Source organism: Chiloscyllium plagiosum, chromosome 13 (genome assembly GCF_004010195.1).
Source record: "Chiloscyllium plagiosum isolate BGI_BamShark_2017 chromosome 13, ASM401019v2, whole genome shotgun sequence".
NCBI classification, from domain to species: Eukaryota; Metazoa; Chordata; class Chondrichthyes; order Orectolobiformes; family Hemiscylliidae; genus Chiloscyllium; species Chiloscyllium plagiosum.
The window spans coordinates 239714-257415 of NC_057722.1; the positions used below are offsets into that span (position 1 = coordinate 239714).

Consider the following 17702-nt stretch of genomic DNA (forward strand, 5'->3'; position numbering starts at 1 on the left):
TGGGTTTCCTCCGGGTGCTCCGGTTTCCTCCCACAGTCCAAAGATGTGCAGGTCAGGTGAATTGGCCATACTAAAATTCCTAACCTTCCTAACCTCAGATCTTCTTCCCGACCTCTCCGCCCCCACCCCAGTCTGATCTATCCCTATCACCCTCACCTCTTTCCACCTATCACATTTCCGACGCCCCTCTCCCAAGTCCCTCCTCCCTACCTTTTATCTTAGCCTGCTGGACAAACTTTCCCCATTCCTGAAGAAGGGCTTATGCCCGAAACGTCGATTCTCCTGTTCCCTGGATGCTGCCTGACCTGCTGCGCTTTTCCAGGAACACATTTCCAGCTATTAATCTAAAAACACAAGTGATGTTCTAGGGACCTGGCTTTGAATCCTGCCATGGCAGATGGTGGGATTAAAATCCCAATAAAAGTCTGGAATTAAAAGCCTAATTACTGTAAATGGTCTCATCTGTTTCACTGATACCCTTTAAGGAAGAAAATCTGCTGTCCTTAACCTGGTCTAGCCCAATTTGACTCCCAGACCCCACAGCAATGTGGTTGACTCTTAACTGCCCTTTGGGCAATAAAATCTAGCCAGTGTTGCCCACATTCCATGAGAAAAGCAGGCTGCAAGTGTGCTCAAAACCGGTGGTGATCAGGGCTCCATTACTTATTGGTTAGTTAGCTCTGTGAGTACTCAAAAAGGTGATGTTGCACCTCAGAGATTCTCCATCTGAATTGTTTCAACACACACAAACATTTCATGTATAATCTTCACACTGTTACAAGGATCCCCACTTCCCTGACCACAGTGATAAACCCTTGAAAGCAGATGCTTTTGAGATTTTCTTAATGAGATTTTTCCTGTCAATATCTTGATAAGCATGGGAATGTTTCCTAACCTTTTGCAATCTTTCAGTCTTTGTTAATGGGTTTATCCTGCGTTACGAACACATTTCTGTTTCAGGTGATTACCGAAGGGCCAATTACCACGGGCACAAGTTTTTAATGATTGGGAAAAGGATTTGAAGGGGACATGAGGAAAATCATATGCACTCTCAGAGTGATGAGCATTGGGAATTCACTGCCCAGTTTGGTGGTTGAGGCAGAAATTCTCAAAATGTTTACAAAGCTTAGATCTGCACCTGAAGGACTGTAACCTTCGAGTTTACAGAGCAGGTGCTGGAAGGTGGGATTAGAACAGGCAGCTAGTTTATTTAGCCAGCACACGCAGAATGGCGCCTTTCTGTACTGTAATCTTTTTTAAAAATGCTAATTGCTTTCTAAAGTTAACATGGTGCAAATAAAATAAAACAAAATTGGCAAACAAACAATTCACCACTTACAAATTTTACTCACTGAAAATTACACATATTAAAAAGATTTTTTATTGTGTATTTGTTTTTTAGCTTCATCCAAACAGGGGCTCTTTCCCTCCTGTGATTAGAAATTCACACCTACATATTCACTCTTTGTAGCTTTCTGTTTTATAGCTTTATGGAACTAAACCACTTTTAATGAGTTTGGATGTTTGTTTTTCCATTTATAACTGGCTCCTTCTAGTGGAGGAGGAGCGCCTCATCTTCCGCCTAGGAACCCTCCAACCACAGGGGATGAACTCGGATTTCACCAGTTTCCTCATTTCCCCTCCCCCCACCTTGTCTCAGTCAAATCCCTTGAACTCAGCACCGCCTTCCTAACCTGCAATCTTCTTCCGTTCCAGCAACACATTTTCAGCTCTGATCTCCAGCATCTGCAGACCTCACTTTCTCCTCCTTCTCCTAGTGGTCAAAGACATGTTGCTGGATCACAAACAATCAGAAACATTTATTGCAAAAGTCACAGTAACTTTTTGCTTTGGCAATGTGACAAATTTTAATCACTATATTGCTTGATTCGGTCTGTCGCATGATCTGCCTGCTGACCTCAAGTCAGGGTGATCTTACAATTGTGCTTAGAGAGTTAAGTTTAAACATTTTTAATTAATTGTAATAATGTGAAGGAAATAACCCAATTAATGACAAACTTGATGTGCTAGAATTAATTTTAGAAATTAATCTTAAAAATTTAAAATAATGCAGAATTTGAATCCTTGCTCAGAGGCCAGTTGATAAGCAACATTGCACAGCCTGGAGATAAGTTGTTTAAAAATAAACATACATGGACATACAGTAATTTGACTCTTCAAGAATGCTCCTTTACTGATCAAAGGGAGTTGTTTTCCAAAGTCATCACCTGACAAAGGAGCAGCACTCAGAGCTTGAGATTTCAAATAAACCTGTTGGACTATCACCTGGTGTTGTGAGATTTCTGATTTTGTCCTCCCCAGTTCATACTGGCACCTCCACATCATTTTTTTTTCTCAAAGTGACATAGAACTTTCCTTAAAACAATTGATGCAGCTAATCATCAGTTTCTCCAGAATTCTGTTTGTTACAGATTTCCAGCCTCTGCAGGATTTTGCTTTGATTCTCTTGAAGAGAATTGTTGTTAGGACTAAGTCAACAAAACAAAAACTACAACTTATACTTGGATTGTGAGTAAAATATTTGTTTGATATTTGTTTATATACCCTGTTTATCGAGAATTGGATTTGAACACATTGTTTATTTTTAGGTGGATTTATTAGTGAACATCTGCTCCTCAGCAGATTTGTTGCAATACTTGAGGTGACTATTTATCCTTAATTCTACAATGTTGTAATTCTCAATAAAGATAAAATACATTGTCAAAGGTTTTAAAACCCACAAGACCTAAAAGGAAAAAAATAATAATTCGCTGAAATTCTTAAATGAGGAATTCAATGTACTGAAATGGCTAACTCAAAGCAGTTGCCTCTGTTGTAATATATTGAGTAGGTATTTTTATTCAAAAGACACCTTTCGTCATCTGAAAGCCCCTGGCAGTCGTGGCACTTTATTTTAAGACTGAAGATATAGGTTATCATACAAACTAAGTTCTTACGATGACTATAAAATAGCATCCAATTGAAGATAAGTTGGACCGAATAAAAGTCCCTTGCCAGAGGTAAAGTCAGTAGAACCACAACAGTTGTGAGAGGGTGCCCTGTGCCCAGATTGCTGTATGAGCTTCTGTATAATCAGAAGCAGTGTTTATAATACCTCCCTCTGGCAGAGTCATTATAAAGGGTTCATGTTCAATAGTTAATTGTGGACTACTGAGTCAATTATACCAGGGGATCATTTCTTTCTCATACTGGCAACATTACCAACTGCATCATCGATGATGTCACCATTGACAGATTCAGAGACTGAGTATGGCTCAGGCAGTACCAGGATAGAGTTAATCATTGCCTTTTACTCACTGACTATGTGTACATAATCTGTTTTCTCACAGCATGGGAATGTACCATTAACAGCAAATGAAAGTGTCTGATCAATCACCAGGTATGTACAACATTAAGCTTTCTCAACACTGTTACACCAAAAACTTACACAGCAGTTTCAGCATTGTTTAAAGAAAGTAAAGCTCTCTTTACCCTACCCCAAACATATCGGACCCTATCTGTTCAAGTTTGAGTGATAGGTGTGCCGGCATACTATTATATACAGAATACTGATGCTAATTAGCAAGTCATAGTATGTGCAGAAATTACTCTAATCTGGTGAATATTTACAGAATAAAAATAAGAAAAATAGAACATTGGCTTTTGTCTCAATTTGGCTGAAACAAAATGGGTTGGTGTTGATGTTCAAGTCCTTGAGGGATCCATTTAGAACTAATCTGAAACACAGCATGACATGCTGCACACTGCTCCTCAGGAAGGAGATGCTGGATAAATATTTATTGCAGAAAGCTCAACCACTTGCTACTTCACAAACTCTTCCTCAATGTACTCCAAAGAGTGTGGACAGGTTCATCATCTCATCGTAAAGCCTTTACCTCCAACTGTGCAGCGCTCCCTTTTGTAACAGTATAATGCCAGCTTAATCTTCATGCTCTGGACTGTAGCCATAATCTATTGGCTCGGATGTAAGAATGCTACTGCTTAAGATACAGAGAATACTAATCTTTTCTGTAAAATGTAGTTTGTTGCACACAACCAGTTACTGCAGTGCCATTCCTATATATTTTTCCTAAGTTCCAAATCGATAAGATGGACTTCCAGATACTTATTCTTTCCAGGATGCTGCAAGCATCTCAATGAAAACATTGACGGACCATATCATCTCAATCTCTTTATTATTCCCCATTGTCTCTCTACCTTCTAGTTTGGATAAATGCGAAGTAATGCATTTTGGAAGGTCGAACTCAAATGCTGAATATAGGATTAAAGACAGGATTCTTGGCAGTGTAGAGGAACAGAGGGATCTGGGTGTGCAAGTACATAGATCCCTCAAAGTTGCCACCCAAGTGGATAGGGTTGTTAAGAAAGCATATGGTGATTTTGGCTTTCATTAACAGAGGGATCAAGCTTAAGAGCTGCGAGGTTTTGCTGTAGTTCTGCAAGTCCCTGGTGAGTCCGCAGTTGGAATATTGTGTCCAGTTCTGGTCGCTATAGGAAAGATGCAGAAGCTTTGGAGAGGGTGCAAAGAAGGTTTACCAGGATGCTGCCTGGATTGGTGGGCTTGCCGTATGAAGAAAGGTTGAATAAGCTTGAACTTTTCTCTCTGGAGAGAAGGAGGAAGAGAGGAGACCTGATGGATAGCAGTGAGTTGAGGGGTGCATAGGTTAAGTTAATACATTTGACATTGGGATTAAACCTCAGCATAACTTTGTGGGCCAAAGGGCCTGTTCTGTGCTGTACTTTTCTCTGTTCTGTTTTCTATTCCATCCTTCTCACTGTTATTCTCAATCCATCTCCTGAAGTGCTTTTGTTCACAATCTGCCCACTATGAATGGAAAATTGTGCATATCACATTGGTTTTTCATCACAAAATTGGGATGGCACTGAGGGAATCCATTTGGCCTATCAAATTCAAGCTAGTCCCTTTCAAGCAGCTCTCTCAGTCGCAATCTTCTGCTCTATTTCTGAACCCTGCAGGTTTATTGCCTTCAAGTGGCCATCTAGTTTCCTTTGAAATAATTCTCTCTCCCTGCCTCCACCTTATCAATATGTAGTGACTCAAGTCCTTACAATTCACTGCATTAAAACGTTCTGCCACATAGTTGCCCTGCTAGAAGGTGTTATTAAACTGGGAAGGAAGGGTGAAAAAAAATTGACAAGGATATTACTGAGGAGTTTTAAGGAAAGGGCGGGACTTTTTCCCCTGGAGGGTAAGAGACTGAGTGGTGACCTTACAGAGGTTTATAAAATAACAACGGGTACAGATAAGGTGAATAGCCAACGACTTTTCCCCAGCATAGGGGAGTCGAAAACTGGAGGTCATAGACTTAAGGTGCGAGGGGAAAGATTTAAAAGGGACCGGAGAGGTAACCTTATCACACAGAAGGTGGCGTATATATGGAACAAGCTGCCAGAGGACATGAGAGATACAGATATATTTAAAAAAACATTGACAGATATATGGATAGAAGAGGTTTAGAGGGATATAAGCCAAACTCAGGCAAATGGGACTGGTTAAGTTTAGGAAAGCTGATCAGAATGGACAAGTTGGGCCAAATTCCTGATGAAAGGCTTTTGCCCAAACATCAATTTTCCTGCTCCTCGGATGCTGCCTGTCTGCTATGCTTTTCCAGCACCGCTGTAATCTTGACTCTAATCTCCAGCATCTGCAGTACCCACTTTGGCCAAGTTGGGCCAAACGGTCTGTTTCCACGCTGTATGATATCTTTATAGCCTGTCCCTCTCACGAATTCCCAACAAGCTCATGTCAAAACCTTAAAACTGGTCTCCCCAAATCCTTGTGCACTAATGGAAACGATTTTCCTTTCTCTGTCTTATTTAAACCTGCATCAATAGTAGTGTGGAGCTAATTGTTTTTGTCACTGTGAGTTGGCAAATGATTAAACTGAATTTATTGAGATTTTATTCGCTTGAAATAGCTCAGGGTTTCTATGTGGTATCTAACATGTTTATCAAGTAGCAAATGTCCTTAACCCAGTTAGTTGGCTACAGTTGGTTCATTTCCATTAATTTTCTTTCTTCTGCATTATTTACATCTCACATGTAGTTCCAACGGGTTCAGTGTTCAAATTTTTAATTTGAAGGCAGTAAATCATGAATACAAGTCCCGTTCCTCACTACTTTCCACAAAATCAAGGTTGACATCGCAATTCAATACAATAGGATTGTAGTTTTGTGGCTGCAGAAGCCAGATTTACATTGTTAAATCCAAAACTTGAAGCCAAGGCCCAAGATGCCTTTTTGTGAAATCTTGCTGTGCACAACCTTGGCTGCTGAGCTTGCCGAGAAAGATACAATGTCTACATTTCAAAAATCTCTTATTGCTTTATTGACACAGTCCAATTTCTCAAATACGTCAGTCCACTATCTTTTGTGGAATAAAGATGACATTAATTGATTGATTCCTAAATTTTGCTGCTATCTGATTCCCGACTGCAGTCCACAGCAATTTTACAAATCCTTCTTTGAATAGTTTGGACGTGTTTCTATCCTCCAAGGGTTTGACAGGAGAAGAAAGAGTCAGGAATATTGATCGAATGTGCACATTTCCAACTGAAATAGTTGCCTTCAGCAGTTCTTTGTGTTTCTGTGATCTTAAGAAATGTGTCAGTCTGTGTTAGATGAAGCTGTCAGTGAATTTGTTTCCTGTCTTGTATAAGCAGCACCAATACTGAACCACCACCTTCCTTCTATGGTCTTCTTTTGCATCTGTAGTGGCAAGTCAGGCTCAGAAAGCCATCACTTGGAAGAGGGGGGGGGGGGAAGCTGGGCACCTTGAATTGGGGGAGCAGTTAACCAAGCTATGAGGTGGGTTCATAATGAGAGAAAGTGAGGGCTGCAGATGCTGGAGGTCAGAGCTGAAAATGTGTTGCTGGAAAAGCGCAGGTCAGGCAGCATCCAAGGAACAGGAGAATCGACGTTTTGGGCATAAACCCTTCTTCAGGGCTTCTTCAGCCCTTCTTCAGAGCTTCTTCAGCCCTTCTTCAGAGCTTCTTCAGAGCTTCTTCAGCCCTTCTTCATAACGAGACCAAGTGAGTTGAATAACAACCTGCCAACCTTTCTATAGCTGCCACTGGCACTCAGTAAGACCAGGACATTTTCCCGCTCAGCCTTGTGATGGACAAAGAATCTCTACCTTCAGCATCCATAGCTCCAACCTATAGCATGCATGTGGGGGTGCACATTGACAAAGCAACTGGGGCTCCCAGTGATTTCAAACTCACCAGCAACCAGCCGGAGTCTGATGTAGGCAATAGAATCATGGCTGTGGAGAAATGTACAATCTTCAGTGTCCAATTCTTGATTTTTGATCCATTTTATCAGATGCTCAAATGTTCAGAAAATAACAAGCATAGAACACATCTTAATGTGCCTATCTGCAGAATATGCTGAAATGATGAAATAAAACACTGCTTTGCAATGCCTGATGTGTTTGCAATTATATTGGCATATGTCAATGCAGTAGAACAAGGGGGCATCCCTTCACCGAATCCCCACAGATGTAAATGAGTGCAATGCTGAGGGGGTTCCAGGCTCCATTTAGAAATATTTGAATGAATCAATGTGATCAAATCTAAAAGCAAACTCTAGGATGTCCTCATAAAAGGTATGCGACACTTAATAAAGCTCTATACTAGTCTTATTGTACACTCATTTCTGTACAAACATCCCTCTCAATGGAAATTGGTGCTGGCTGCCTTCTGGTCTTACTATAGACCTGACAACAACTTCTTTGCTAGAAACGAATGCTGGTTTAGTCAATGAAACAGAATGGTTGCAAGACAGAAAAATATCCAGTGAAGTTACAAAAGTTGGAATCAAAATTAAAATTGCCTCGAGTTGGATAGATTTTCATAGACATTTCACTTAGATTTCATTTTGGTTATTAAGGTAATTAGGCTAAATTGGGCTTGAACTATACCAGTAATCAACTTAATGGATGGATTTATTCCCTAGTTTATGTTTCCAATTCAGAGATGATCAAAAAAATTACTTGAATGATCACAAATACATGGATATAAAGACAGGTCAGAATCTGGGAATTCTGCACTGAGTAACTCACCTCCCGACTCTCCATCCCTGATGAAGGGTTTTTGCCTAAAACATTGATTTTCCTGCTCCTCGGATGCTGCCTGACCTGCTTCTGCTTTTCCAGCACCAGTAGTCTAAACTCCCGACTCTCTAAAGCCTATCCACCATCTACGAGGTAAAAGTCAGGAGTATGATGGCATATTCCCCACTTGCCTGGATGTGTACAGCTCCAATAACACATCTCATTTGAAACATTCACTCCCTCTCTCATGGGTGCATAGTAGCAACAGTGCTTCCCATATCGATAGGATGCACTGCAGCAACACCTTTCAAACCCATGAACACTACCATCCAGAAGGGCATAAGGAGCAGATACATAGAAGCACTATCATTACACGTTCCCCTCCAAGCCACTCACGATCCTGATTTGGATCAATATTTGGATCAATTTTATGGGTGGTACAGTGGTTAGCACTGCTGCCTCAGTGCCAGAGACCCGGGTTCAATTCCCACCTCAGGCGTCTGACTGTGGAGTTTGCATGTTCTCCCCATGTCGGCGTGGGTTTCCTCCAGGTGCTCCGGTTTTCTCCCACAGTCCAAAAGATGTGGAGGTTACGCTTGGCCACGCTAAATTGCCCGTAGTGTTAGGTAAGGGGTAAATGCAGGGGTATGGGTGGGTTGCGCTTCGTTGGGCCGGTGTGGACTTGTTGGGCCGAAGGGCCTGTTTCCACACTGTAAGTAATCTAATTACCATTTCGTTCACTGTTGTCTTATGTATTAGTAATGTGGTACATCCAAACCATACTTTCATAGAATCCAACAGTGCAGATCAAGGCCATTTGGCCCATCAAGTCTACACCCAATCTCCTGAAGACCAAAAACAAACTGCTGCAAAAGCTCAACAGGTCTGGCAGCATCTGTGGCAAGAAATCAGAGTTAACATTTCAGGCCCAGTGACCCTTCGTCTGGAGAGCATCTTGCCCGGATCCACACCCCGACTCAATATCCTGCATTTACCATGTTTAATCCACCTAACCCACACAAATCTACCCCACCTAACCTGCATATCTTTGACTATGGGAGAAACTAGAGCACCTGGCAGAAACCCATGGAGACACAGGGAGAATCTGCAAACAGTCACCAGAGGGTGAAGACTTCTAAAGATATTAGATTAATGTGAAGCACAGAAAATACAATTAGACATCAAGATTAGATTAGATTCCCTACAGTGTGGAAACAGGCCCTTTGGCTCAGCAAGTCCGCACCGACCCTCCGAAGAGTAACCCAACCAGACCCATTCCCTTACCTTATATTTACCTCGATTAATGCACCTAACACTATGGGCAATTTAGCATGACCTGCACATCTTTGGATTGTGGGAGGAAACCCACGCAGACACAGGGAGAATGTGTGGAGTTTGCACAGTCGCCTGAAGCTGGAATTGAACATGGGTCCCTGGCACTGAGGCAGCAGTGCTAATCACTGAGCCAATGAAAAGTTATGACTTTCAACTGTTTTACTGAAAAACCCTCAAATCTTTAACCACTTAGTTCAGGACGAATTGCTAAACTAATTGACTAAAAAAAACTGAAGAGATGTCACAATATTGACAAACAAAGCAATCTGTTAGCAGTGATTTCAGATGAACACATTTACATTGGACAGTCTATAATATTAACTACATTCTGGAGTACAAATAAGGCTGCAGTGTTTAGCAGGAAGAGTTTGTATCTCATTGTGCGCTGCTTCCTTGGGAAGAGAGACACGAGCTGCTTGGAAATGGAAAGTGAATTTCTGTTAAGTTCTCCCAATGCTTTGCATCTATATTGATCCCAACCTTTTTCAAAGAGCATGATTCATTACCTGTAGGGTGTAACATATTCAATTGGAATTGAAATGAGTAGAGTTATTGTATTTAAAACAAGGAAACAGCATGCAGGAACACCAATACTGGCATATTCTGGGACTTGAGAGAATGGGAACAGTAAAAAGTCAAAAGCTCAGTGAGAACCAAGCCACGTGCAGATAAGTAATTGATTAGTGAGTATTTCAAAGTTGTCTGCTCTAAGTGAAGGAATTTCAATTGAATGATTAGAAAATAAATTGAAGTAATAAGAATATAGCTCAGGCAGAACTGGAGATATTAATTAAAAGTTAATTAGTGAAATAATTGATAAATTAAAACACTGTGAACCTGCAAAACAGTGTTCTAGACAACAGTCACAACCCTGAGACTAACAACTTCTGACTTAGTCAGGGACAAGAAAGTGTAACAGATAATGAAGCAAATATGGGAATCAAGAGGGTGGAAGTGGTGGAAACTCGATCTTTGTAATTGTCTGACAGATTAGAGGTTTTGTATGGACATGAACGTGACTGTAGCTGAATGAGTGAACTGACCACAATACACAGTCTGTGGAATGTAGTATTGGTGGAGACAGTTAATTTGGGGAATAGATTTAGCTCTCTGTACCTGAGAGCGAGAGTCTAGACACCTGCCTGGTGCCAGGAGAGAAACTTGAGTGGGAGGATCCAGTTATCATAGTTGCACTGGAACAGTTTGGCTTGATAAGCTATGACACCAACAGCTAGCTGACAATGTAGAACAGCAGTGCAAACTACTGCAAACCCAAATAAGGGCATCCTGTCCATAAAAAGCAGCCAAATGCAACTGCCCCAATAGTCTACATGCAGTCACCAGAAGAAAACGTGATGGAAGATGACAGAGGTATAACCTGCTCACTGACACTCAGGCCACTCCGCTCCTGCCATCATTAAAATCTAGGTCCAATATGGGCAAAACTGCTGAATATTCCAGCAGGTGAGGAGAGAGCACTGTGCTTGACATTAAGCCTGCATTTTGCATCAAGCAATCCGATCTAAACTGGAGCAAATTGGAAGTAGGAAGGAAACTCTCCATTTAATCCAGCCATGCATTGCACAAAAGGATGTGATTGTGTGATGTCAATATTTAGAATAACAACTATTTAAAAACCTGACTGACATAATATCCCCTGCAACTTAAAGAGCTGTTCCTGCAACATCCCATAAACACATCCCCTGGCAAAAAGGTAAATTCAAACACAGGTTCTTACAGGAGAGAGTGAGAGAGATTGCAGAGAGGATCAGCCAGGGATCATTGGCTGAAAGATGGAACCTCTCTCTTCCTAGCAGCTTCTCAGGGTTCCCAGCTAAAACTAAACCAAACTACAAAAATCCTTGAACTGGGAGAACTGGCCACTCCCGTTTCATTGGGTCAGGCAGCATCCAACAGGACAGTCAACACTTCAAGCAATAAGCTCATCAGGAATATGATGGAAATGTCAACTCTCATGCTCCTTGGATGCTGCCTGACCAGCTGTGCTTTTCCAGCACCACATTCTTCGACCCTGATCTCCAGCATCTGCAGTCTTCATTTACTCCCCTTTCATTGTACAAGAGTTTTAAAAACCCCAAAAGCCTTTTACCCGATTGTTGCCTTAGGCAGTACAGAGGAACTTCGATGATCCAAAGGACACGGGCAGGGAATATTTCATTCGGTTAATTGAATTCCGGATAATCGAATACAGGATCGCATCGGGACATTGACGTCTTGCCGGATAATCGAGTTCCTCTGTTTATGTTAGCCAGAATCACAGTAGCCTAAACCCAGAAAAAATCAGAACCTCTGCCTTTTACAACCCCTTTTGTTAAAAACACAGACAAAAGAACCGAGCAGCTTCAGCACATACTTTAAAACCTCTTTCAAAATAAAAACTCAGGACAAAATACACCTCTTAAAGCCATAGTATCAATCTTGTCCAACCTATCCACATGGTAGTTGGGTATTTTGATTACTCAGTCAGTTGGGGAGGCATTGAGCAAATTTCAACAAGCTTACCACAACAGGGAGCATGCATTGTAGAAAGAAAAATTGATCATTTAAGTGAGCAATCTTTTAAAATGGTCATAATAAGATGCCAAGCAGCAGAGACAGCTATTAATACCAACTCCAAATCTCTACTTAAAAAAGTGTGTAACTGCATCTTATGATGTACTCATACTTTAACCCAGCAACTCAAAGTTCATTGAGATCTAGTTATTCATCATAAATAGGGTGGTCTAGAATTGCCAAAGTACTCCAAATTTTGCAGCACACCATTTACCCTACCATATTTGCTGTCCTCATTTATTGAACTATTACTTCATTTTATTTGATAAAGTTTAAGTAATTGCTAATAAAAGTCATAGTCAATACATGTCAATCATCATTAGTTGGTGTTTTCTGTAACAATGGGCCCTATCAATTAAAAGCCCACTTGTTAATCAATCACACTTTTCGCATGCAGTAGAAATGTTGGTTAAATAAGCACTACTGCTGTGCAATGGTAAATGTAGGGGATAACCCCCCAAAAAATAAACAATGATCAGATCTCCTCAGCCTAGGGATTGTGTTCAAAACTGGCTGAGCCAGAGCCATAGTAATGAGTGTAGTTACTTTGAAGCAATGTTGGCTATCCCTTGAATTGGTATTCTTGCAAATTGCCCTGATCAGTGAAGATGGGAAGCTTCAACAAGCAGTTTAAAACAGAAGCTTCAAGCCTCATTTTGAAGAAAGGCTGAAGGCCTGTTCTACCAAATTATTATATAAAGTGATTAATTCACTACTGAAATAGCACATAAGAGACAAAATGAAAACATTCACCAGATACAGGAGATAAAGGAAACAACAACTACTTTTTCTGAATCAAAGCATGGAAACAAGCCCGTCAGTTCAAGCCAACCCTGTTCTCAAACTAAATTAGTCACACTTGGCTACATATCCCTCCAAACATTCCCTATTCATGTAATTATCCAAATATCTAAATGTAACTGTACTTTGTTGTGGAAATTAAACTGACTCGGCTCAAATGCTAGCAAGAGCAAAGAAAAAGTTTATTTTGAAAACTCTGCAGAGCTGACCCAATACATTGGCTTGGCAAGATGCTGCATGTAAGGGGTGGCTGAATAGCTTTCACATATTCCCTTTATACTAAACTTCGCTTACTCTTATCACATCTCAAGGTCAAGAACTAGGAACATTCGGCTATTGATAAGTTTAGATTTTCCCTGACTCTGGCTGAATTTGACTGTTTTTGCATGACTTGCTGTTTTGCAAGTCTTGCAAGGCCAAGCTGTCAGCTCGCATAATGCAGCAAAGCCAAGCTGTCTATTTAGAATTTTAGCAAAGTATTAGTTTAGGCAGAGTCTTAGATTTAGCAAAGTATTATATATATATAAAAAAGTTATTTTTAAAATTTTCTCCTCTCACCTTAACAACATGCCCCCTAGTTTTGATCTCCCCACTCTAGGGAAAAAGACCTCTGCTACTCACCTTATCTATGCCCCTGATGATTTTTAAACTTCTATAAAAAGTCATCCCTCAACCTTCTATATTCCAGTAGAAAAAGTCCCAGCTTATCCCTAACTCAAATCCTCTCTTTGCAGCAACATCCTGGTAAATCTTTTTTTGATTTTTCTCCAATTTAATATCCTTTTAGAACAGGACAACCAGATCTGTGCACAATATTCCAGAACAGGCTTCACCAACATCCCGTACACAATCTCAGCACAACATCCCAACTCTTATTTAAAAATGTCTGAGAAATGAAAGTTTGCATACCAAACACCTTAACCACCTTGTCTACGTGTGATGTAAATTTCAAATAATTCTGTACTTGAACCCCTAGTTCTCTCTGTTCTACAAGACTACTTAGGGCCCTACCATTAGGTGTAAAAGTCCTGCCTTTCTTGTCTTACCAAGGCACAATACCTCGCATTTATCTAAATTAAACTCCATCTGCCACTCCTCGGCCCATTAACCCAATTGATCAAGATCCCTTTGTAATCTTAGATAACCTTCTTCACTGTCCACTATCACCAATTTAAGTGTCATCTGCAAACTTAGGAACCATGTCTCCTTTATTCTCATCCGAAGCATTTACATAAACGATAAACAAAAGTTAAGTGTACCAATCCCTATGGAACACCATCGGTCACAGGTCTCAAGTCTGTAAAACAATCCTCCATTCTTAAATGAAAAGGTGTAAAACAAAAAAAAACCCAAAGACCTTCCCTCCAGAACCCTGCCCGCATCAGACACTCCCTGGACAAAGGACAGCATCAGGTGCAACAGAGCAAAATCCACTCTGCTATTTCAAAACACAACATAAAGCTGCCTTGACTTTGTTAAACAAAGCTAAAGATCCTACTAATTGGAGGGAAGAAACAAACAAAATGCCTCTCCCTTGACTCAGTCACCAAAGTCTTTTGAGCAGGAACGACAAGGGGCCAAAATAAAAATAAACTCAAGCAAAATCAAAGAAACTAGATAACAAAATAACTAAATAAATAAATCCCCTCTGTTCTGTCCCCATCAAACACTCCTGGGACAGGTATAGAACGTGCCCGTGGTCTAGCACCTGGTAAACTTGCTCAGTCACTAGTTATATGGGGACCATAGGGTGTGGCATTCTCCACCCCCGATGTAACAGGAGAGGATGCCTTCGGAGAGGGCTCTCCACTAGCGATCTCCGCTGCTAAAGGGCAAAACATTATGCCAAGGCACGCCCAGGTGTTGGGTAAAGGTGCTGCAGCAGCAGAGTGTGCAGCATCAACCCATATAAATAATATATCCAGTCCATTCAAAACAGGCACTGGGAAGCTATCCCGGAGATGGTTCAGATTGTGGGGCACCACATCACAGCAGAGTTGGAGGCATGGGGCAAAAATAACAGTCTGGATGGACAAGGGGCAGTTTGTCCGGAATTCCACTGCATGCCTGAGCTGCTGTCTGGAGTGCACGCGAGGGGGCTGGGCTGTTTGCCTTGACGATCAGGGGTGGACCGATGGTGGATTATCCAGCCTGCTCCTCTGACACCCGGTGCGCCCCTGACTCTGGTCAGCCCTGCATCCCGAGTTCTCTTCCCTCCCTCGGCCTGCACAAACCATGTTAGAGGAGGAACCTGTTCCTGAGCAGTGGCTCCCTAATGAGAGCTGCTACTCCCACAGGGGGAGACCTCCATCCCAAGCTGTCCGTGTCCTGCACTGTGATCACGTCCAGAAAGAAGATAAGCAACTCTTGGAAGACTACCTGAGACATCGACCGTTCCATGAGAGGAACGACGTGTCGCAGCAGAGGCCACGCACCTGACTGGAGAAATACATCATCAGGACTCACCACCTTGCAAGAGGCTTGACATAAAAGGTATTGCTACAATGTCTGAAGGCGAAAAGTCACTACTTGGGTGCAAAGGCACACCAGCACTGACCACCCTCCTCAAGCAGGAGACTCAGAATCTCAGCAGTGACACAGCCTTTTACTGGATGGTGGTGACAGGAGGAGGGACTAAAGTGAGCAGCTGGTACCACAATATGCCAGCCACCAGCTGATTTGTGACCAGCATCTGCACCCTGTCCTGTCCAGTGCGCTAGACAAGTGGTCTCCAAACTGTGCCAATTCACCAGCCAGGATTCCCTGCGCCATGAAAGTCACACCTCTCCAGTCCCAATACTCCAGGATCCGTGCATAGTCAGCCCCCACCCCAGGTTGTCCCAGAATGCTACTATCCTTTGCAAGGATCCCTCTCCAGGCTGGGACTCGATGGTTTCAGCATCACCCAGAATGCTCCTGGGAGGCCATACACACACACCAAATGTTTAGTTTTTCTCCAGGCTTTCCTACCCTGCAGATGTGCTCCCTCCCACCTCACTGGTGTCCATAAGCAAGGTAACCCCATTGCAGTACAGACATGACACCACACACCCTCCACCAGCCAGAACACACAGTAAATAGCTCAACCGTGTCAGTGCCCTCATTGATCTCCTCCCAGGCCAGCAGATGAAAACCTATCACCCGTTGGAGAAGGGTGCCTCAGGGGAGCCTCCTTCAGACTGAGCAGTAGCAGAACCATACCCAACCGCTCCTCACCAAACTGGCAGAGGTAGGCAAAAGGTCAGCTAGAGAAAAGGACAGGATGTTCAGTAAAATGATCCTTGGACAACTACCTCTGGCAGGTCATCAGGGGAGAAATTCCCACTGACAGTAAGCCCCTCCTCCAGGTCAAAGTTCACCACCCACTCAGTCTTCAGGATGAACATCACCTTCCCGTACATCATTGATGCAGTGGCGCAGGGGGGGGCTGCATAACATTTCACCCTGAGCTGTTTTGTTAAATAAGGGCAACAAGGCCACCAGGGGTGATGTAACACAGAGGGATGGGTAAAGGTGGTGAGGGACAGAGGATATAACCACCCCACATAGGAATAAGTGGACCCCACTCCAGATGTTGTTTCTGGTGGTCCTGTAGTTACCATCACCCCTCCCCCAAACCAGGACCATCACTTCCCCTCACACAAATAGTCAGTAAAGGAAACTGGGAGAATCCCATTAGGCCTCCCCTGCCAGTGCAGTCACCTCAGGCAGCATGTCCCAACCTGACATCCAGCCCATAATAGTTTCCCAATGCCCAGAGGCAATAGTCACTGGTAGCAAATAGGTCACAGTCACAAAGTAGCAATAAGGAAATGGCTCAGGCTCCAAACAGTTCTAGGCCCCAGACTGCAAAATGTAGTTACTCACCCCAAGCTGTTAGTGTCTAGGCCTGAAATCCCCAACTGAAAAGAAGTCCAGGATCCATGAACCAGCCAAGTAGAAGTGCAGGCCACCATGTTTCTCAGAGCAGTGGAAGCAGCAAAACCTCAGCAGGATACAGCACATAAGGTTCCAGGCCCCAAGCAGCAGCTTCTCCCCAGCACAGCAAGTTTTATTAAAACAGTCTACAACTCATTGAGGGAAAATTGCAGGCCAGCAGCAACAAAGAATCCTAGATCAAGGCAGGCTGCAGCAGTCTAGGCCCCAATCAGTTCCAGCTGCTCTTAGTTGTAACAGGTGTTGCCACCTCAGGCTCCAATCACAGCAGAGTGCAAACTACCAGCACACTGCCCTCTACAGGAAAGAATCCTCCATCATCACTCTCTGTCTCCTGCCATTAAGCCAATTTTGTATCCAGTTGGCATGCTCACCGTGAATCTCATGTGATCTAACTTTCTAATTGGACTACCATGCAGACCTTTGATAAAGGCATTACTAAAGTCCATGTAACAACGTCTCCCTGTTCTGCCCTCAGTCTTTTTGGTTACTTCCTCAAAAACCTCAATCAAGTTTGTGAGACACAATTTTCCTCGCACAAAAAAAGTGCCCCTGCGAACAGGGCAGCTTTCTGACTTGGATCTGTATGACATTTTCTTCATTAAGACTGTATAAACTTACTGGAACTCATAGGACCATAAGATATAGAAAACACAATTAGGCCATTAAGTCCATCAAGTCTGCTCTGCCATTTGATCATGGCTGATATGTATCAGAACCCCATTCCCCTGCCTTCTCCCCGTTAGCCTTGATCCCATTATGAATCAAAGACATATCTATCTCTGTCACCCAGTCACTTGGCCTCTATAGCCTTCTGCAGCAAAGAATTCCACAGGGTAACCACCCTCTGGCTGAAGAAATCCCTCCCCATATCACATCTAAAGTGTTATCCTTTCACTCTGAGGCTGTGCCCTTGGGTCTTTGTATCTCCTAATAGTGGAAGCATTTTCTCCACATCCAC

General features: G+C 42.5%; 1 long non-coding RNA gene across 1 annotated transcript in view; it reads right to left on the reverse strand.

Annotated features, from left to right (window-relative positions):
- The window catches only part of LOC122556261, a 70688-nt gene extending 53954 nt beyond the window's left edge, over window positions 1–16734 (reverse strand). Inside the window, exons 1-3 of the long non-coding RNA XR_006313485.1 lie at window positions 16673–16734; window positions 12475–12485; window positions 8874–8877 (exon numbers count right to left, since the gene is read on the reverse strand). This is a non-coding gene — a long non-coding RNA (uncharacterized LOC122556261). The remainder of the gene's footprint in view (window positions 1–8873; window positions 8878–12474; window positions 12486–16672) is intronic.
- Between the last annotated feature and the right edge of the window lie 968 nt (window positions 16735–17702).